Here is a 22,918-nt window from a genome sequence, read left to right as displayed (position 1 = left end):
ACCTCATACATCATTTCCTCTGTTTGCTTGTCAAGTAATCGATTGGGTGTGTTATGGATCGGTGTGTGTGGATGCTGCCACCTGTACGTAATAGGCATATGAATGGTGCTATGGTTGTGCATGTTGGCAAGCTCCATACTTAATGCATTGAACTATCGACTTGTCATCCTCTTCAATCTCTGCCATGTGGTCACATACCTTAGAGGTGCACTTGAGATCCTATGTTGTATACCTAAATAGATGGAAACAAAATGTCTTACCATCCTTCATCTGTCTTATGTCCTTAGGGGCTATAGTCAAACCTTAATTGTGCCCTGTGTCCCAAGTGTGCCACCCAAACCTCTGTGGCCGTATTGGTGCAACAGTGTTTGATCATGCTCTAAGATTCGAAATATTTTATGGGTGCGGGCTCTCTACCTTTGTGCGACTAATGCTATGCATTTCATGTGCCTGACACTTGGGCTCCATGTTGGCTCTCTCTACCACTCGGTTGGTCTATTGAGGCCTATGTAGTGCCAATGTCCTAATGGAATGCTACCTGGTTGATCCTCCTAGTAGTCATATGCTTATCTCAAAGATTAAGCGATGCATGTGCAAATATGAAATAATTCAGACTATGAAACTACGAACGACTCATTAAATCAGTTATAGTTGTTTAATGGTATCTACCACTCAAATAATAGTATTATTCTAGAGCTAATATGTGCAACAAACCTTGACTTCTAGAAGGGATTCATTTATTAGATAAAAGGTTGATGTGGGCTTTGCCTGGTGTTATGATGATTCATGGTAACTCGACGGATCACACAACCATTATGTCAGTGATGCATCATTGAAATTTTTACCCTATCAACTTTTAATGGTAGGATAATGGCCTACTATGGTGGTGACGGGTGGTAAAGCATTAAGGTTTGATTCCAAAGATGGTGCCTAAGAAATAGTTACCACATCCAAGGAAGGCAACAAGTGTGTAAATCACCCAATCACAACATAGGGAGGTAGTGACAATAAATAACAATATCGGGCTCTATGAGCCTGGTAGTTGGAATAAATACAATTTAAATCCATTAAAGATGATCCATTGGAGGGCAAGTCTAGTGCCAGTAGCTGTGGTAATTCCAGCTCTAGTAATTTGTATTTAAACTATTTCAATTAAAAATCTCAGAGTTGGAACTATGGTTGGGTCATTCAATTTGCCTTACAATGAGCACTTATCTACTCATCCCTACTGCTAGTAATGCACTCCTAGCTTTAATTGGTTGGGTCATTCCTCTGGTGCTATTACATTGAAGAAATTATAATGCTCTAAGTAGGCTCATGCTTGTATACATTAGCATGGGATGATGTCATAGGATTTCTATCCTATTGTGTTGGCCTTTGAGATCAAAGTAATGATTAACAAAGATAGTCAGGGGCATTCGTATTTCATAGTTAGAGGTGAAATTCTTGGATTTATGAAAGATGAACAATTGCAAAAGCATCTGCCAAAGATGTTTTCATTAATCAAGAATAAAAGTTGAAGGCTCAAAGATGATCAGATACCATTCTTGTCTCAACCATAAACAATGCCAACCAGGAATCAACAAATGTTACTTTTAAGAGTCCATCGATATATTACGAGTATGGTTGCAAGGTTGAAACTTAAAGGAATTCATGGAAGGGCACCACTAGGAGTGGAGCCTATGGCTTAATTTGACTCAATACAGGGAAATTTACCAAGTCTAGACATTGTAAGGATTGATAGATTGAAAGCTCTTTCTAGATTCTATAGGTGGTGGTGCATGGCCATTCTTAGTTAGTGGAGCGATTTGTTTAGTTAATTCCATTAACGAATGAGACCTTAGCTTGTAACTAGCTACATGGAGGTGATCCTTTGTGGTTAGCTTCTTAAATGGACCATGGCCACTTCAGCTAAGAAAGTTTGAAGCAATAATAGGTCTGTGATGCCTTTAGGTGTTCTGGGCCACACGCACACTACATTGATGTATTCAACAAATCTATAGCCTTAGCCAATAGGCTTGGGTAATTTTTGAAATTTCATCATGATCGGGATAGATCATTGTAATTATTGGTCTTCAATAAGGAATTCCTTGTAAGCGTGAGTCATCAACTCGTATTGACTATGTCCCTATCCTTTGTACACATCGCTTGTTGCTCCTATTGATTGAATGGTTTGGTAAAGTGTTAAGATCTCAGCAACGTGGATGGTTCACTGCCCACGATGTCATGGAAAGTCTGGTAAACCTTATCATTTAGAGAAAGGAGAAGTCATAACAAGGTTTCTATAGGTGAACCTATAGATGGATCATTATCAAAACCCATTTAACGAATGTCACACAAAAATGTTAGCATAACACCAAGAAGGTGAGGGTGCCTTCATGCCCCAAGCCCCTTTCGGCCCTGGTCGGGCATGATGGTTGCTATGTTCCACCTCTTGGGTAGACGAAATGATCCTTGTCATCACTAGTGGCCGAATACCAAACCCCAGCACGAATCATACCAAGGAACCAAAATGAAGAATAGCGTGTATGCCATTGCCATCCCATTCATAATGCATGGGTAGGCAGCACCCTGGCTTTTTTTGTCATGAAAAATGAAAACAACTCTCAGTAGTGGATATCTTGGCTCTCGCATTGATGAAGAATGTAGTGAAATATGACACTTAGTATGAATTACACAATCCTATGAACCGTCAAGTCTTTGAATGCAAGTTGTGTCACAAGCCATTAGGTTAAGGGCATGCCTACCTAGGTGTCATGCAGCATCACCTCTTCGAACCCCCCACCCATCAGGCTATGAGTGAGGGGGTGGATGATGGCCTCTCATGATCTTCTTGGCTATGGTTGGCCCAACAATGAGTCCCCGGTAATGATAGCACAATGATCGTTGTAGGTGAAGCTCCCGTTGTGCCTTGTCTCTGGTGATGCACGCTCATTGTCCATTTAAACCCCATTGGACTTCCCACATTACTTAGTCGATGCTCGCATTGCAACCTCAGGTTAAGTGAGATTACCCATTGAGTTTAAGCATATCAATAAGTGGAGGGGAAGAAACTTACAAAGATTCCCCTAGTAACGGCAAGTGAACCGAAAAGAGTCTAGCTTAAGAATTAGGTGCCCTCAGCATTTGAATTGTAGTCTGGAGAAGCATCTTCAACAATGGACCAAGCTTAAGTTCCTTGGAAAAGGGCATCAGAGACGATGAGAGCCCTATTGTGCTTGGACCCTATCATAACATGAAGCACTATCTGTGAGTCGGGTTGTTTAGGAATGCAACCCCAATCAGGCTATAAATTTTATCCAAGGTGAGAATTTGATAGCAAACAAATGCTGTAATGGAAAAATGGAAAGGACTTTCAAATAAGAGTGAAAGAGTACTTGAAATTATTAGAAAGGAAGCAGATGGGGGCCTGCGATATGACCTGATTGGATGTGGAAAGGCAAGAGCTAGTTTACTGATCAACTTGGTGCATGGACTGACACGGGTCATGATGGTAGCCCAAGCTTGGGAGCAAAGATGTTGTAGCTGCAATCATGGAATGTAACACGTGCTATCTCGGCATGCCTCTTACACTAGTATGCTTTTGGCATCTGCCTATGTGCTCCCCATCCATCTAATCTTAAAACATAGACCTAAGAGTCTGACATGTGTGCAAGTCAATAGGTTAGAAAACCCATAAGGTGCAAGGAAGCTAATTGGTAGGATCCCTCATGGGTGCACCACTAACCAACCTTGATCTTCTAAATGCCTGTCGGGACCTGAAAGATGGTGAACTGTGCCTGAGTGGGGAAAAACCAGAGGAAACTCTAGTGGAGTCCCATAGTGATATGACATACAAATCGTTCATTTGACTTGGGTATAAGGGTAAAAGACTAATCAAACCATCTAGTAGTTGGTTCCCTCTGAAGTTTCCCTTATGGTAGCTAGAGCCCATAGTGAGTTCTATCAGGTAAAGCCAATGATTAGAGGCATCAAAGGTGCAATGCCCTTGACCTATTCTTAAACTTTAAATAGGTAGGATGGCATATCTACTTCATTAAGCCATGTCATGGAATCGAGAGCTCCAAGTGGGCCATTTTTGGTAAACAAAACTAGCAATGCAGGATGACCTAAAAGCTAGGTTCTGGTTCCTAATTGTGCACTAACCTAGAACCCATAAATGGTGTTGGTCAATTAAGATAGCGAGATGGTGGTCATGGAAGTCAAAATCCACTCAGGAGTGCATAACAACTCACTTACCAAATCAACTAGCCCTGAAAGTGGATGGCACTTAAGCGCGTGACCTATACTAGGCAGTCGGGGGCAAAGACCAGGCCTTGATAAGTAAATAGGCATGACGACCACCACAAAACCCAAGATGTGAGCTTGAGTAGAGCAACCATTAGTGCAAATCTTGGTGGTAGTAGCAAATATTCAAATGAAAACTTTCAAGGCCAAATAAGGGAAAGGTTCCATATGAACAGCCTTTGCACATGGGTTAGTCAATCCTACGAGATAGGGGAAGCCTATTTGATAGTGCATCCAATGTGAGCTTCGAAAGGGAATTGGGTTAAAATCCCTAAACTAGGATGCAGTGGTTGATAACAATGTTAGAGAGTTCAAAGACATTGACGGAGACCTCAAGAAGAGTTATATTTTATGTTTAATAGCCTACCCAACCTGGAAATGACTCGACCAGAGGTAGGGTCTAGCAGTTGAAAGAGCATTACATGCCACATAGTGTTTGGTACACCACTAGCGGCTTTTGAAAATCCAAAGGATTGAGTGCCATCTGCACTCAATTGTATTTATAACCACATCAAGTCTTCAAGGTGAATAGCCTCTGGTCGTGGAAAAATGTAGGCAAGTGAAGTTAGCAAAATGAATTCATGACCTTAAGAAAAATTTGGCTTTTAGGGCTGGGCATAGGAGTTCAAGTCCTAAACCTATCGGCTATCGATGCACTGCTTAAGCTACTCCTATAAAGAGAGTAGGCCACTGTATACCAGTTAAGGGATAGACTAAGAATGGCTCCCTTGAGGGCCTACCTTGGGTGACCAGCAGTCAACTTAGAACTGGTACGAACAAGGGGAATCCAATCATTTAATTAAAACAATGCCTTGCAATGGTCTTTACAGATGCTCACATAATGTGATTTCTACCCAGTGCTCTAAATGTCAAAGTGAAAAAATTCAATCAAGCGCGAGTAAATAGCAGGTGTAACTATGACTCTCTTAACATAGCCAAATGCCTCATCATCCAATTAGTGATGCACATGAATAGATTAATGAGATTCCCACTGTCCCTATCTACTACCTAGTGAAACCACTACCAAGGGAATGAGCTAGGTAGAATCAGCAGGGAAATAAGACCCTATTGAGCATGACTCTAGTCTGACTTTGTGAAATGACTTTAGAGGTGTTGGATAAAGGGGAGTCCTTGGGCAAAATTAAAATACCTCTACTTTTAAAGTTATTTTACTTATTCGATGAATCAGAGGTAGGCTATAACCCCTTTTCTTAGACCCAAGGCAAACTTTCGTCAGTTGATCAAGGTAAAAGACATTGTCAATGGGAAGTTTGGCTAAGATGGCATATCTATTAAAAAATAACATTGGTGTCCTAGCATGAGCTCAATGAAAACATAAATCTTGTATAGAACAAAAGGGTAAAAGCTCATTTGATTTTGATTTCTAATACAAATACAAACTATGAAAGCATGGCCTGTCAATCCTTTAAACCTTCAAATTTTGAAGCTAGAGGTGTTAGAAAAGTTACCATATGGATACCTGGCTTACGGTAGCCAAGCGTTCATTATAGCATTAGGTTTTGTTCCTTCGATGTCGGATCTTCCTATGATTATAAAGCAAAATTCACTAAGAGTTGGATTGTTCACTCACTAATAAGGAATGTGAGCTAGGTTTAGACCATCATGAGATAGGTTAGTTTTACCCTATTGATGGCAATGTTGCAATAGTAATTCAACCTAGTACGAGAGGAACTGTTGATTCACACAATTTGTCATTATGCTTGGTTGAAAAGTCAATGGCATAAAGCTACTATGAGTTAGATTAGGACTAAATGCCTCTAAGTTAAAATATGGGATAGAAGCAATGCACATCCCTACCACCCAATTGCTAACCCCCAATAGAGGCCTACAACCCATAAGGGCACGTGTCGTCGATGCAGCCCTAGCGGTGGACAAGCCACACGAGCGTCTTTAGAACTCAATTCCCATCAAGTGGTGGGAAAAATCTTTTGCAGATGACTTAAATATGCGATGGGGTATTGTACATGCCTTAACCACCATTGGTGCAAGGTGGCCTTTTATGAAGGCAGTTCCCTCGAATATCATTGGCACATTTGGGTTGCAGACCATGCATAGGTATCCTAGACCTAGGGCATGCACCATGTGCACCACAACTAGGTAGTGGGTGGGTTTAGGCACATCTTTGCCTTACCAATGCCATTTTTATGGCTTGTAAATTTATATAAGCACTCACCAACACCTGCACCTAGGCTTATCTCAAATTTACCAAACATGAACACCATGCCTGAGCCTTTTGAGTCTTGATCATTGTCATACCACTATTTTGGTCCAATTACTAGTGACCTAGGCCTTCAGTAGGCCTTAAGGCCTAGTTTCCCTGGCTGTTGGACTTTATCCCATTAGAACCTTTGTGTGTTAACTAGCTTACGGTCTGTGACACATGCACATGACTCAACCACCATCAGGACATGTTGGCCCTTAATCTCAACACATGCTTTCACTACCATTGGCATATGCTAGCCTTTTGTGCAGGTAGTTCCCTCGAACACAATTGGTACATGCTAGCCCACATACCACATGTGGGTATCCTGAGATCAGGCTATGCACCATGTACGCCATGATCGAATAGTAGGTGGGTTTAGGCACATCTTTATATTTCTATCATACCAATGCCATTTTTATGGCTTGTAAATTCATATAATGGTCCCTTAAGCCTTCACGTGAAGTTTCATGGTAGGATGACTCATTTTCTATTTTTAATAATTTTTAAAATTTTTTACAGTTCAAGATTTTTTTAAAATTCATTTAGAGGGAGTTTTGGCCCTAAATTTGGTATAGGTGATCCTTGTTTTATTTTTTTTAGCCTTCACAAAAAAATCAGTAAAAAAATCGAAGTGTAGAAGATTTTGTGGCCATTTGACGAAAGCGTCCTAATTTCAAACACTTGAATGGCTACTGGCTGTGCTCTTTAAGGGTGTGTTAGTTTTTAAGGTTCCTTGGGGCATAAGAGGCCAATATAAGGGCCAAAGACCAACACCCATCGCACATCATGTGCAAACACCACCCGACCCTCACCCCAATCAATTAAACCCTTAATGTCGCTGATCAGGTTTTTCGGTGATGCTCTGGCGATGGTGCCCAAGGCAAAAAAAATACATCACCAACACATGGTTGAGCCCAGAATGTGCACTATGGTCTAGAATCAAACTTCAACTAAGGCTTCAATGATCAATGACCCATGCTAGCACATGATGTGAGCACATGCCTCGACCATCATTGGTATAAGCTGGCCTTTAGTTTGTACACTTACCATGACCACCATTGGCACAAGCTAGCCCTTGGTATGGGTACTTTCCTTGACCACCATCAGCATATGTTGGACCACCATTGACATATGCTAGACCTCCATCGGTACACGCTGGCCCTTGATATAGACACTTACCTTGACCACCATCGACACATCTAGCCCTTGGTATAGGCACATGCCTTGATTAGCATCAATACAATCTAGACCTGGTGTGGGCATATACTTTGATCAGTATCAGTAAAAGATGGCCTTTGGTGTGGGCAGTTATGTCAAACACCATTGCCATATGTTAGGCCTTGGTACAGGCATATACCTCGACTATCATCAGCAAATGTGGACCCTCAGTGTAAGTTATGCCTATTTGAAAAAAGTGCCTTCATTTCAAACACTTTAATGTCTACTGCTAGCAAATCTATAAAATCTCTTAGGCTCTTTAAAAGGTGGTTGTTCGAGCCCTTTTTCTTTCATAAGGGGGAGTAGGTGGCATGATGGGCCTATCATTGTGTACATCTATGGCAACATCCTTAGAGAAAAATCTGGCTATGCATGCTTTTTGGTAGATTGTCGACCCACAGTAGGGGGCCCATGGCCCCTAATGACATGTGTCATAGTTGTAACCCCAGCTACGAACAAGGTGCGTAGGCCTCCTTGAAGCTCAATACCCATCGAGTGGTAGGCAGAATCCTTTGCAAATGACTTAAATATGCGATGGGGTATTGTAAGTGGCAAAGTGGCCTTGCTACCATGATCCACTAAGATTCAACCTTTTATCACTTTGATTTATCCCTCACCTTTCCACACCCACCAAAGCCCTCTTACTTCATTTTCATACATCGCACCCTTTTAGGGTTAAGGATGAATGGTGTTTTTCATTGCAACCAATTCACTTGGGCGATGACATCTCTCCCTCAAGCATCTATATAAATGACAACTAAATGCCCTTGGTATTCATTACAGGGATCAGATCGCCTTTGTTGTGGGCACTTACCTTCAACTTTTTCTACCTTCACATGCTTGCTCTTAGTGTGGAAAGGTTGTTGCCTTGAACAGTATCACTAGATGCTAGCTTGTTGTTGCCTCAAACACCATTAGCTTGTTGTTTGGACACCATCACCAGATGCTAGCACTTGGTGTGGGCACTTGCCTCAACCACCATTTGTGTAAGCGAACCCTTGGTATGGTTGTTGCCTTGGACACCTATTTGGCAAATGCTGACACTTAGTACAAGTTGTTGCCTTTGACACCCCATTGGTAGATGTTGGCACTTGGTGCGACATGTGTAGCATGACCCTCTGACCTAAGGCACTTGTCTATCCCTTGATCACCATTGGCACCAAATGATGCTATTGCATGTGTCACCAACTTTAGTTGTAAGCCAAACTCTATGTATCCTTGGATAGGGAATTGACTCTGCCTACCTAAATCAACCTACAAAACTCAAGTGCTCAGCATAATTCCAGTTTGTCAAACATTATCTTGTAGTAGCGAGCCTTCTAGAAGCCCATAAATTTGATCTGAACTATGACTGTGTTTAGGCATGCTCACACCTAGGTCTAACCATGTGCTTGCACCTCGATCATTATTACTTGTACCTGGGCCTGACTGTGTCCCCATACATCACTCACCAGGACCTGCATCTAGGCTTGGCTTAATTTTATCGAACCTAAACACTATGGCTCAAACTTTGAAGTCTTGATCACTGCCCATACCATTGTTTCAAGCTAGTTACCTATGACCTGGGCCTTTAGTATGCCTCGAGGAATGGTCCCACTGGCTATTAGACCTTGTCCTACTAGAACCCTAGGCATGGACTAGCTTGTAGACTGTGACACATACACATACCTTGACCACCATTGGAACATGTTGGCCCACGATCTCAGCATATGCTTCGACCACCATTGGCATATACTGGCCTTTTATGTAGGCAATTCCCTCAAACACCATCAGTATATGTTAGGCCGTATACCATGCGTGAGTATTCTAGGCTTGGGTTAAGCACCATACTCACCATGACCAAGCAATGGGTGGGTTCAGGCACATCTTCAAAATTTTGCCATGCCAATGCCATTTTTATGGCTTATAAATTCATACATGCACTCACCAGCACCCGCATCAGGGCCTGGCTCAATTATGCCAAACATGAACATTGTGCTTGAGCCACTTGAGTCTTGATCACTGCCCATACCACTATTTGGGGCTAGTTCCTTGTGACCTGTGCCTCCAGTAGGCCTCACGGCCTGGTCCCTCTAGCTATAAAACCCTATCCTACTAAAACCCTTAGGCACGAACCAACTTGAGGACCATGATAGATGCACACGCCTCAACTACCATCGGGACATGTTGGCCCTTGATCTCAGCACATGCTTCGACTGCCATCGACACATGCTGACACTTTGTGTGGGTAGTTTCCTCGAACACCATCAGCATATGCTGGAGCACCCACCATGCATAGGTATCCTGGGCTTGGCTCATGCACCATGTGCACCACAACTGGGATGGGTGGGTTCAGGTACATCGTCATATTTTTACCATTCCAATGCCATTTTTATGGCTTGCAAATTCATATATGCGTTAACTAGCACTCGTACCTTGGCCTAGCTCAATTCTACCAAACATGAACACTGTGCCTAAGCTTTTTAAGTCCTAATCACTGCCAATACCATTTTTCTAGGCTTGTTCCCCATAACCTGGGCCTTCAATAGGCTTTAAGGCCTAGTCCCCTTAGCTGTCAAACCTTGTCCCATTAGAACCTCTAGGTGTGGACTAGCTTACAGACTATGACACATGCATATGCTTCGACTACCTTTGAAACATGCTTGCCCTTGGTCTCGACACATGCTTTGACCTTTATCAACATATACTTTAACCTCCATCAACACATGTTAGCCCTTTATGCCGGTAGTTCCCTCAAACTTCATTGGCATATGCTGAGGTGCACACCACGCACAAGTATCTTAGGCTTAGGCTATGCACCATGCACACCTTGATTGGGTAGTGGGTGAGTTCACGCACATCTTCATATTTTTGCCATGCCAATGCCATTTTTGTGACTTGTAAATTCATATAAGTGCTAACTAGCACTCGCACTTGGGCTTGTCTTAATTCTGTCAAACATGAACACCGTGCTTGAGACTCTTAAGTCTCGATCACTAGCTATACCATTATTTTAGACTAGTTGCGTGCTACCTAGGCCTCAAAGCTTGGTCCCCCTAGCTATCAGACCTATCTTGCTAGAACCCTGAGGCTTGGACCAGCTTGTGGTTCGTGAAACATGCACGTGCCTTAACCTCTATCGGGACATTTTGGCCCTTGGTCTTAGCACATGCTTTAACCACCATTAGCATATGCTGGCCTTTTGTGCAAGTAGTTCCCTTGAACACCATTGGTACATGCTAGGCTATGCACAACATGTGAGTATCTTGAGCCTGTGCCATGCATTATATGTACCACGATCGGGTAATAAGTGGGTTCAAGCACATCTTCATTTTTTTGCCATACCATTGCCATTTTTATGGCTTGTAAATTTATATAATGGCCCTCTAAGCCTTCATCTAAAGTTTCATGGATAGATGATTCATAGTCTATTTTTCATAATTTTTGAAAAAAAATTTTCAACATTTTTTAAAATTTTTTTAGGAGTTTTGGCCCTAAATGTGGTACATGTGATCCTTGTAATTTTTTTAACATTTGTAAAAAAATTCAACTAAAAGATTGAAGTGTAGAAGATTTTGTGGCCATATAAAAAAAGTGCCCCCATTTCAAACACTTGAATGACTACTGGCTACCAACCTATAAAAGCATTTACGCTCTTTAAAGAGGGAGTTCTTGAGGTTTCTTGGGGGATAGGGGACCAATATAAGGGCCAAAGAGCTCCAACCATTGCACATAATGTGCGTACACCCCCAGCCCCAATCACCAAAACACCCTAATGCTACTAGTTAGGTTCTCCAACAATGCTCTGGTGATGGTGCCCTAGGCAAAAAAATATGGCACCAGCATTGCTCTAGCCAAGCATGTACACCATGGCCCAAAATCAAACTTTGACCAAAGCCTAATCATCAACTGCCCATGTTAGCGTATGGTGAGGGAACATGCCTCGACCATCATCGGCACAAGTTGGCATTTGGTATGGACACTTGCCTTAACCACTATCAACACAAGTTGGGCCTTAGTATTGGCACTTACCTCTACCACCATCATCATATACTAGACCACTATTGATACATACTAGACCTTGGTGCGAGCACTTGCCTTTACCACCATCAACACATGTTGGCCCTTGGTACGAGCACATACCTCGATGAGCATCGACATAATCTAGACTTGGTATGGGCATATGCCTCAATCAGCATTGGTAGAAGATGGCCCTTGTTATGGGTAGTTACCTCGAACACCATTGCCATATGCTAGGCCTTCGTGTGAGCACATATCTCAACCACTATCGATACCTGTAGATCTTTGGTGTGGGATATGCCTATTTGAAAAAAGTGTCCTGTTTTAGACACTTTAATGTCAATTGCTAGCATTTTTAGGCGGTGGTTGTTCGCCCCCCTTCTCCCCTCCATGGAAAGAGTAGGTGTGCATGATGGGTCTATTATTGTGTACATCAATGGCAACATCCCTGGAGTGAAATCCAAGCTGTGCATGCCTTCTAGCCATTTTGTCTAGTGATTGGTTGCTTTGTGACCTATAGGCACCCATGGCCTTGACAGATTGGCGTACATGCAAAATAGGGGCTCGATTATGCTAAGGTTAAGCCTGTGCCTATGGCTGATGCTACCCTAAACCCCAGACCATGTCCTTGAATTAGGCAATGGCTCCATGGGTGGTGCAAATAGAAGCTACGGTCATGGGCTTAGCCTAGCAAAGTCTCTATGGTATTTGGTAGTCGCATGGTCTCTTATTGTTAACCACAAAAATGCTTTGTTTGGCCAAGCCCATGCATGAAGTCAATGTGCCTAAGGCTCTAGGAACAAGTCCCTGAATTAGGTAATGTCCTCTTGGGGTGTTGATAGGAAAATTTACATGTGTGGTCTTAGCCAGAATAAGCATTGGTGGTGTCACACCGTTGTTGCTTGTTGGATGGCAACAGTAGTCTTGTGGCCCTTGCTTGTGTTTTTCCTGTGCCAAGTGGTTGTGGCATGGCCTTGTATGTCATTTGTTTTGCTCACTCATCAAGTAGTTGATTGGGTACATCGTGGATTGATATGCATGGATGTTCACACTTGTATACAATAGGCATATGAGTGGTGCTGTGATTGCACGTGTTGGCAGGCTCCATGCTCGATACATTGAATTATTGGCCCATTATCCTTTTTAATCTCCTCTCATATGGTGATCATACCCTAAGGGTGCAATTAGGATCCTATGCTGTGTACCTAAATCGATGGAAACCAGATGTCTTGCCATTTCTCATCCATCTTGTGTCTTTAGGGGCTATGGATTAGACCTCAATCGTGCCTCATATCCCAAGTGTGCCACCTTAACCTCCAGGGCCACAATGGTTCACGGGTGTTTGATCATGCTCTCGGATGCAGAACATTTTATGGGAATGGGTTTTTGGCCTTTGTTTGTCTGATGCCATGCATTTCACATGCTCGACACTTGTGCCTCATGTTGGCTCTTTCTACCGCTTGTTCGATGCATTGAGGCCCACATGATGCCAATGTCCTAAAGGAATCTACCTTGCTGATCCTACTAGTAGTCATATGCTTTCCTCGAAGATTAAGCCATGCATGCGTAAGTATGAACTAATTTAGATAGTGAAATTGTGAATGGCTCATTAAATCAGTTATAGTTTGTTTAATGGTATCCAGTACTCGGATAACTATAGTAATTCAAGAGCTAATACATGCAACAAACCCTGACTTCTGAAAAGGATGTATTTATTAGATAAAAGGTCGAGGTGAGCTTTGCCCATTGCTCAAGGATTCAAGATAACTCAATGGATCGCACAGCCATTCCATTAGTGATGCATCATTCAAATTTCTACCCTATCAACTTTTCTTGGTAGGATGTGGCCTCCTATGGTACTGACAGGTGATCGAGAATTAGGGTTTGATTTTGGAGAGAAAGCTTGAGAAATGGCTACCACATCCAAGGAAGGCAGTAGGCATGCAAATTATCCAATCTTGACATAGGGAGATAGTGACAATAAACAACAATACCAGGCTGTATAAGTTTGGTAATTAGAATGAGTACAATCTAAATCCCTTAATGAGGATCCATTAGAAGGTAAGTTTAATGCGAGTAGCTATAGTAATTCTAGCTCCAATAGCATATATTTAAGTTGTTGCAGTTAAAAAACTCATAGTTAGAATTAGGGTTGGGTCATCTAGTTACCTCATGATAAGCACTGGTATACTTATCCCTACTATCGATGAGGCACTCTTGGCCTTAAATAACTGAGTCATTCCTTTGGCACTATTATTTTGAAGAAGTTAAAGTGCTCAAAGCAGGCCTATGCTTGTATACATTAGCATGGGATAACATCATAGGATTTCGGTCCTATTGTGATGGCTTTTAAGATCAAAATAATGATTAATAGGGATAGTTGGGAGCACTCATATTTCATAGTCAGAGGTGAAATTCTTAGATTTATGAAAGATAAACAACTACAAAAGCATTTGCCAAGGATGTTTTCACTAATCAAGAACAAAAGTTAAGGGCTCGAAGATGATCAGATACCATCCTAGTCTCAACCATAAACGATGTACACTAAGGATTGACGAATGTTACTTTTAAGACTCTGCCAGCACTTTATGAGAAATCGAAGTCTTTGGGTTTCAAAGGGAGTATGGTCACAAGTTTGAAACTTAAAGGAATTGATGGAAAGGCACCACCAAGAGTGGAGCTTATGACTTAATTTGACTCAACATGGCGAAACTTACTAGGTCCAAACATAGAAGGATTGATAGACTAAAAGCTCTTTCTTGATTCTATGGGTGGTGGTGCACGGCCATTCTTAGTAGGTGGAGTGATTTGTCTGGTTAATTTTGTTAATGAACGAGACCACAACATGCTAACTAGCTATATAGAGATGATCCTTCATGGCTAGCTTCTTAGAGGGACTATGGTCGTATAGGCCAACAAAGTTTGAGGCAATAATAGGTTTGTGATGCCTTTAGATATTCTAGGCCGCACACTTACTACACTAATGTATTCTATGAGTCTATAGCCTTAGTCGATAGGCCCAAGTAATCTTTGAAATTTCATCGTGATGGGGATAGATCGTTGCAATTGTTGGTCTTCAATGAGAAATTACTAGTAAGTGCGAGTCATTAGCTCGCGTTGACCACATCCTTGTCCTTTATACACACCACTCGTCACTCCTACTAATTGAATGGTCTGGTTAAATGTTCAAATTATGGCATCGTGGATAGTTCACTGGCCATGATGTCACAAGAAGTCCACTAAACCTTATCATTTAGAGAAAGGAAAAGTCATGGTTTTCATAGGTGAACCTACAAAAGGATAATTGTTGAAACCCACTCAATGAATAACCCGAAAACACATTAATGAAACATTAAGGGGGTAAGGGTGCCTTTTTGCCCAATGTTAGCGTGATGACCTCTTCATTCCATCTTTTATGTAGAAATGATCGGCGTTGTCACCCTCGGCACAAACCGTGCCAAGGAACTAAAATGAAAAAGAGTGCATGTGCCATCGCCATCACCATCCCATTTGTGGTGTATGCACAGGCGGCATCGTGACTCTTTTTCTCATGAAAAACAAAATGAGTGTCAGCAACGAACATCTTGGCTCTCGCATTAATGAAGAACATAGCAAAATGCGATACATGGTGTGAAGTGTTTAATCCTATCAATCATTGGGTCTTTGAACAAAAGTTGTGCCCCAAACCACTAGTCCTAGGGCACACTTACCTAGGTGTCATGCATCATCACCCCCTTTTACTCTCTGCCCATCTGCTTCGAGTGAAGAGGGCTAGAATATGGCCTCTTGCCATCTCGTTAGTCATGGTTAACCCAAAAGCAAGTCCCTAGCAACGATAGCACTATGACCATTGGGGGTAAAGCTCTTGATGTGCCTCATCTCTAGTGATGTGTGCTCATTGTCCATTTAGACCCCTGACATCACTCAATCGATAATCACATCACAACCCCAAGTTAGGTAGGATTGCCTACTAAGTTTAAGCATATCAATAATTGAAGGAAAAGAAACTTACTAGGATTCCCTTAGTAATGGCAAGCAAACTGGAAAGAGCCCAGCTTGTGAATCATGTGCCTTCAACATCCAAATTGTAGTCTAGAGAAGTGTCTTCAATGGCAGACTGGGCCCAAGTCCCCTAACAAAGGGCATCAGAGAGGGTAGAGCCCCCTTATGCCTAGACCTTATTGCACCATAAGCACTATTTATGAGTCAGGTTGTTTAGGAATACAACCCTAATCGGGTGGTAAATTCTATCCAAGGCTAAATATAGGCAAGAGACTAATAGCGAACAAGTACCATGAGTGAAAAATGAAAAGGACTTTGAAAAAAAAGTTAAAGAGTGCTTGAAATTGTTGAAAAAAAAGTGGATGGGGGTCGATGATTCACCTCTATTAGATGTGGAAAGATGAGAGCTGGTATGCTGATCGGCTTGAGGCATGGACTAACGTGGGTCGTAATGGTGGCCCAAACTTAGGCTTTTGATATTTCAGTAGAGATTTCATGGTCACAATCATGGAATATAGCACATGCCATCTCGGCATGCCCTGGCACTAACATGCTCCCAGCATTAGCCTACGGGCTCCCCATCCGACTTGTCTTAAAACATGGATTAAAAAGTCTAACATGTGTGCAAGTCAATGGGCTAGAAAACCCATAAAGCATAAATAAGCTGATCGACAGGATCTCTCACAGGTGCATTGCCATCAGACCTTGATCTTCTGAGAAGAGTTTAAGTGTGAGCATGCCTATCATGACCTAAAAGATGGTGAATTATGCTAGAGTAGGGCAAAGCTAAAGGAAACTTTGGTGGAGGCCTATAGTTATACTAACATGAAAATATTCATTTGACTTGGGTATAGGGTCAAAAGACTAATCGAACCGTTTAGTAGCTGGTTACCTTTGAAGTTTCCCTTAAGATAGCTAGAGCCCTTAGTGAGTTCTATCATGTAAAGCCAATGATTAGAGGCATCGATGGTGCAACGCCCTTGACCTATTCTCAAACTTTAAAAAGTTAGGATGGCACGATTGCTTTGTTGAGCAATGCCACGAAATTGAGAGCTCTAAGACGGCCATTTTTGGTAAGTAAAACTGGTGATGCAGGATGAATTGGAAACCAGGTTACGATGCCTAATAGTGCACCAAACTAGAACCTGTAAGAGGTGTTAGTTGATTAAGATAATAGGACGATTGACATGAAAGTTGACATCCACTAAGGAATGTGTAACAACTCACTTGTCGAATCAACGAGCCATAAAAATTAATGGTGCTTAAGCACACAACCTATACTGAGCCATCAAGGCAAGGGCCAGGCCCTATTGAGTAGGGATCACAGTGGTAACTACAAAAACCAAGGTGTGGGCTTTAGAAAAGTGACTGTCACTATAGAACTTGGTGGTAGCAACAAATATTCAAATGAGAACTTCAAAGGTTGAAGAAGGGAAAGGTTCCATGTGAATGGCACTTACACATGGGTTAGTTGATCCTAAGAGATAGAGGAACCCCGTCTGCATTTGGCATGAGCTTCAAAAGGAAATTAGGTTAAAATTCTTGAATTAGGGATGCAGTGGCTGATGGCAACATTAAGGAGTCCAGAGACATTGACAGGATGCTTGAAAAGAGCTATCTTTTCTATTTAATGGCCTACCTTTGCTAGAAACGGCTCAACCAAAGATAGGGTCCAACAGCCAAAATAGTACCATATGTCATGTCGTGTGTCTGGTATGCCTCTAACAACCCTTGAAAATCTATAGGACTGAATGCCATCCATGCCTGATTGTACTCATAACCTTATCAGGTCTCTAAGGTGAATAGCCTTTGGTCGATGGAATAATGTAGGCAAAGGAAGTCGACAAAATAGATCTATAACCTCAAGAAAAAGATTGGCTCTAAGGGCTAGCCATAGGGGTCCTATCTCAAACTCGTTAACTATCGGTGCACTGTTCAAGTTACTCTTATGGCGAGATGGGGTTGTCCCGTGTAGGCCAAGGGATGGATCGAGAATGACTCCCTTAAGGGCCTTTCCAGGGTGACAAATAGTTAACATAAAACTGGTGTCAACAAGGGGAATTCGATTGTTTAATTAAAATAAAGCATTGCGATGGTCCTTAGGGATGCTCATGTAATGTGATTTCTGTCCAGTGCTCTGACTATCAAAGTGAAAAAATTCAACCAAGCATGGGTAAACAACATGAGTAACTATGATTCTCTTCAGGTAACCAAATGCCTAATCATTTATTTAGTAATGTGCATGAATGGATTAACAAGATTCCCATTATCCCTGTCTACTATCCAATGAAACCACTGCCAAGGCAATAGGCTTCATGAAATCAACGGGGAAAGAAGACCTTGTCGAGTTGGATTGTAGTCTGACTTTATGAAATGACTTGAGAGGTGTAGGATAAGTGGGAACCCTCAGGCAAAATTGAAATACCATTACTTTTAATGTTATTTTACTTATTCTGTGAATTAGAGATGGGGCATAACCCCTTCTTTTGGATGCAAGGCTAGCCTCAATTAGTTAATCTAGATAGAAGACATTATCAGGTGGGGAGTTTGGCTTGGGTGGTACATCTATTAAAAGATAACATAGGTGCCCTAAGATGAGCTCAACAAGAATAGAAATCTCCTATGAAACAAAAAGGTAAAAGTTCATTTGATTTTGATTTCTAGTATGAATAGAAACTATGAAAGATGGCATATCGATCTTTTAAACCTTTGGAATTTAAAGCTAGAAGTGTTAAAAAAGTTACCATAGGGATAACTGCCTTGGGGCAGCCACACGTTCATAGCGATGTTGTTTTTTAATCCTTCGATGTTGGCTCTTTCTATCATTATAAAGTAGAATTCACCAAGTGTTGGATTGTTCACTCACTAATAGGGAACGTGAGTTGGGTTTAGACTATCGTGAGATAGGTTAGTTTTGCCCTATTGATGGCAGCATTGCAATAGTAATTCAACCTAGTACGAGAGGAACTGTTGATTCAGACAATTATCACACTTGGTTGAAAAGCTAGTGGCATGAAGCTACCATGGGTTGGATTATGACTGAATGCCTCTAAGTCAGAATCCAGGCCAAAAGTGATGCATGTGACCATCGCCCAATTGTCAACCCATAGTAAGGGCCCATGGCCACCATGGGCATGTGTTTGAGGTGCAACCCTAGTGGTAGACAAGCCGCGCAAGCTTACTTGGAGCTCAATTCCCACCGAGTAGTGGGCAAAATCCTTTACAAATAATATGTGACAATGTATTGTAAGTGGTAAAGTGGCCTTACTACCATGATCCACTAAGATTCAACCCTTTTTTGCTTTAATTCATCCCTTCACCTCTCCACACCCAGCAAAGTCCTCTCACTTCATTTTTTTACACCATTTTTTGGGGTTGAGGATGAATGAAGTTCTTTGATGCAATCGATTTGCTCGGGTGATGACATCCCTCCCTCAAACGTCCAAGTCAACAACAACCAAATGCCCGTAGCAGTCATTGTAAGCATGGGCTTACCTTTGGCATAAGCACTTGCCTCAAACTCCTCCTACCTTCACACACTAGCCCTTGGTGTGGGCAAGTTATTGCCTTAGACACCATCACCAACTACTGGCCCATTGTTGCCTCAAAAACCATCAATGGATGCTGGCCCCTTGGTGTGGGTGGGATGTTGCCTCTGACACCATCGCTAGATGTTGACACTTAGTATGGGCACTTGCCTCAACCACCATTAGCATAAATAGGCTTTTGGCATGGGTTGCTACCTTGAACACATCTTTAGTAGATGTCAGCACTTGGTACAGGTTGTTACCTCAAACACCTTTTTATAGATGCTAGCATTTGGTGCAGCAAGTGAATTGTGACCCTCCCACCTAAGGCACTTGTTTGCCCCTCGATCGCCATCTACACCAAATAATGCTTGGTGCATGTGTCACCAGCTCTTGTCTTAAGCCATACTCCAGTTGCCTTGGATAAAAAATCCACTTACCTGCCTAATTTAGCCTACAAAATAAAAATGCTCAACATAATTCCAGCTTATCAAACATTCTCTTATAGTACCAAGCCTTTTAGAAGCTCACAAATTTGATATGAACCATCATTGTATTCAGGCATGCCTATACCTTGGTTTGACCATACGCCTGTACCTCGATCATCAGTGCCTACACCTAGGTCGATTGTGCTTCTGTGTATCACTCACTAGTGCTCACACCTAGGCTTGGCTTAATTATGTCAAATTTGAACACCGTGCCTAAGACTCCGAAGTCTTGATCATTGCCTATACCATTGTTTTCTCCTAGTTCCCTATGACCTGGGGCTCCAGTAAGCCTTAAGGCCTAGTCCCCCTAGCTAACAGACCTTGTCCTGCTAAAACCCCTAGGCATCAACTAGCATGCAAACCATGACACATACATATACCCTCGACCATCATCGGGACATGCTGGCTCTTGGTCTTGGCTTATGTTTTGACCACCATCAACACATGCTGGCTTTTTGTGTGGGTAGTTCCCTTGAACACTATCGACACATGTTGGGTCATACACTACACTCGAGTATCCTAGCCTTAAACCATGCACCATGCATACCACAATCAGGTAGGGGAGGGTTCAGGCACATCTTCATATTTTTTCCATGCCAATGCCATTTTAATGGCTTGCAAATTTATATAAGCACTCACCAGTGCCTGCACCAAGGCCTGGCTCAATTCTGTCAAACGTGAACATCATGCCTAAGCCTCATAAGTCTTGATCACTAGCTATACCAATATTTTAGGCTAGTTCCCTATAACTTGGGCATTTAGTAGGCCTCAAGGCTTGGTCCCCCTGGCTATCAAACCCTATCCTGTAGAACCCCTAGGTGTGGACCAACTTGCAGACCATAACACATGCACATGGCTTGACCACCATCAAAACATGTTGGCCCTTGGTCTCAACATATGCTTTGACCACCATTGGCACATGCTGGGCCTTTATGTGGGTAGTTCCCTCAAACACCATTGGCATATGCTGGGGTGCATACCATGCATGGGTATCCAAGGCTTGAGTTATGCACCAATGTGCACCATGACCGAACACTGGGTGGGTTTAGCACATCTTCATATTTCTACCATACAAATTCCATTTTTATGGCTTGTAAATTCATATATGTGCTCACCAGTGTCTGTACCTAGGCTTGGCTCAATTCTACTAAACATAAACACCATGCCGAAGCCTCTTCAATCCTGATCTCTACCTATACCATTGTTCTAGGCTAGTTCCTTATGACTTGGGCTTTTATTAAGACTTAAGGCCTAGTTTCCCCTAGCTATCAAACCCTGTCCTGCTAGAACTCGGGCATGGACCAGCTTGCAGACTATGACACTGCACATACCTTGACCAATAATGGGACATGTTGGCCCTTGGTCTTAGCATATGCTTCGATTGCCATCGGCATATGTTGGTCCTTTGTGTAGGTAGTTACCTTGAATAACATTGGTAGATGTTAGGATGCACACCATGCACAAGTATCCCGACCTTAAGCTGCACACCATATGGACATGATTGGGCAATGAGTGGGTTCAAGTCCATCTTCATATTTTTGCCATGCCAATGCCATTTTTATGGCTTGTAAATTTATATAAGCATCCATCAGCGCCTGCACTTAGGCCTATCTCAATTCTACCAAGCATGAACATTGTGCCTGAGCCTCTTAAGTCCCAATCACTACCCATACCACTATTTTAGGCTAGTTTCCTATGACATGGGCCTCTAGTTGGCCTCAAGGCTAGGTCCCTCTAGTTGTCGAACCTTATCCAGCTAGAACCCCTAGGCCTAGACTAGCTTGTAGTCTGTGACACATGCACATGCCTTGACCACCATTGGGACATGTTGGCCCTTAGTCTCAGCACATGCTTAGATCACCATCAGCATATGCTGGACCACACACTATGTATAGGTATCCTAAGCCCAAGCCACGCACCATGTGTACCATGATCGGGCAATAGGTAGTTTCAAGCACATTTTCATATTTTTGCCATGCCAATACTATTTTTAAGGCTTGTAAATGCTTGTAATGGTCCCTTATGCCTTCATATGAAGTTTCATGGCAAAATGACTCATTTTTTATTTTTCATGATTTTTGAAAGTTTTACGATTTGGGATTTTTTTAAAATGTTTTAAAAGGAGTTTTGACCCCAAATTTGGTATACGTGATCCTTATATTTTTTTAGCACCCATAAAAAAATTCAACTAAAAAGTCAAAATGTAGCAGATTTTATTGCCATTTGAAAAAAGCATCCCTATTTCAAACACTTGAATGGCTACTGACTACAAACCAATAAAAGCTCTTAAGCTGTGACACATGCACATGCTTGACCACCATTGTGACATGTTGCCCCTTGGTCTCAGCACATGCTTAAACCACCATCGGCATATGCTGGGCCACAACCATGTACAGGTATCCTAAGCCCAAGTCGCGCACCATATGCACCATGATCGAGCAATAGGTAGGTTCAGGCACATTTTCATATTTTTGCCATGCTAATACTATTTTTAAGCTTGTAAATTCTTGTAATGGTCCCTTAAGCCTTCATATGAAGTTTCATGGCAAAATGAATCATTTTTTATTTTTCATGATTTTGAAAATTTTACGATTTGAGATTTTTTAAAAATGTTTTAAAAGGAGTTTTGACCCCAAATTTGGTATACGTGATACTTGTATTTTTTTAGCACCCACAAAAAAATTCAACTAAAAAGTCAAAATGTAGCAGATTTTATGGCCATTTGAAAAAAACATCCCCATTTTAAACACTTGAATGGCTACTGACTACAAATCAGTAAAAGCTCTTAAGCTCTTTAAGGGGGTGTGAGTTGTCGAGGTTCCTTAGGGGATATGAGCCAATATAGAGGTTAAGGACTAGCACCCATTGCATATCATGTACACACACACACTAACCTCTATCCTCATTTGCTAGAAACCCTAATGCTACTGGTCAAGTTCTCTGATGATGCTCTGGTGAAGGTGCCCTAGGTAAAAAAATACAGTACTAGCACATGCTTGAGCCTAGCATGTGCACCGTGGCCTAGAATCAAACTTTGGCCAAAGCCTCTACCATCAATGGGCTATGCTGGCACATGGTATGGGCACATGCCTCGACCATCATTAGCATAAGCTGGCCTTTGGTACAGGCACTTGCCTCGACCACTATTAGCATAACTTGGCCTTTAGTATGGG

The 22,918-nt window shown here is 42.1% G+C and overlaps 3 non-coding genes and 3 pseudogenes across 3 annotated transcripts; all 6 read left to right on the top strand.

Moving 5' to 3' along the window:
• Nucleotides 1-535: 535 nt before the first annotated feature.
• On the top strand, nt 536-2,311 carry LOC149511472 (18S ribosomal RNA; annotated as a pseudogene).
• Nucleotides 2,312-2,601: 290 nt separating this feature from the next.
• LOC149511471 (5.8S ribosomal RNA) lies at nt 2,602-2,757 on the top strand. The gene has a single exon (XR_016333906.1). It is a non-coding gene; the product is annotated as a 5.8S ribosomal RNA (ribosomal RNA).
• A 232-nt stretch (nt 2,758-2,989) lies between these two features.
• LOC149511470 (25S ribosomal RNA) lies at nt 2,990-6,337 on the top strand. Its single transcript, XR_016333887.1, has one exon. It is a non-coding gene; the product is annotated as a 25S ribosomal RNA (ribosomal RNA).
• A 6,899-nt stretch (nt 6,338-13,236) lies between these two features.
• Nucleotides 13,237-15,035, top strand: LOC149511469 (18S ribosomal RNA; annotated as a pseudogene).
• A 257-nt stretch (nt 15,036-15,292) lies between these two features.
• LOC149511468 (5.8S ribosomal RNA) lies at nt 15,293-15,448 on the top strand (annotated as a pseudogene).
• Nucleotides 15,449-15,671: 223 nt separating this feature from the next.
• Nucleotides 15,672-19,042, top strand: LOC149511467 (25S ribosomal RNA). Its single transcript, XR_016333883.1, has one exon. It is a non-coding gene; the product is annotated as a 25S ribosomal RNA (ribosomal RNA).
• Nucleotides 19,043-22,918: the final 3,876 nt, after the last annotated feature.

This window comes from Durio zibethinus, chromosome 25, assembly GCF_047325235.1.
Source record: "Durio zibethinus cultivar Kanyao isolate XHJ-2024 chromosome 25, ASM4732523v1, whole genome shotgun sequence".
In the NCBI taxonomy this organism is placed as follows: domain Eukaryota; kingdom Viridiplantae; phylum Streptophyta; class Magnoliopsida; order Malvales; family Malvaceae; genus Durio; species Durio zibethinus.
Note: the sequence above shows the minus strand (reverse complement) of the source record. Positions and strands in the feature narration are given on the sequence as shown.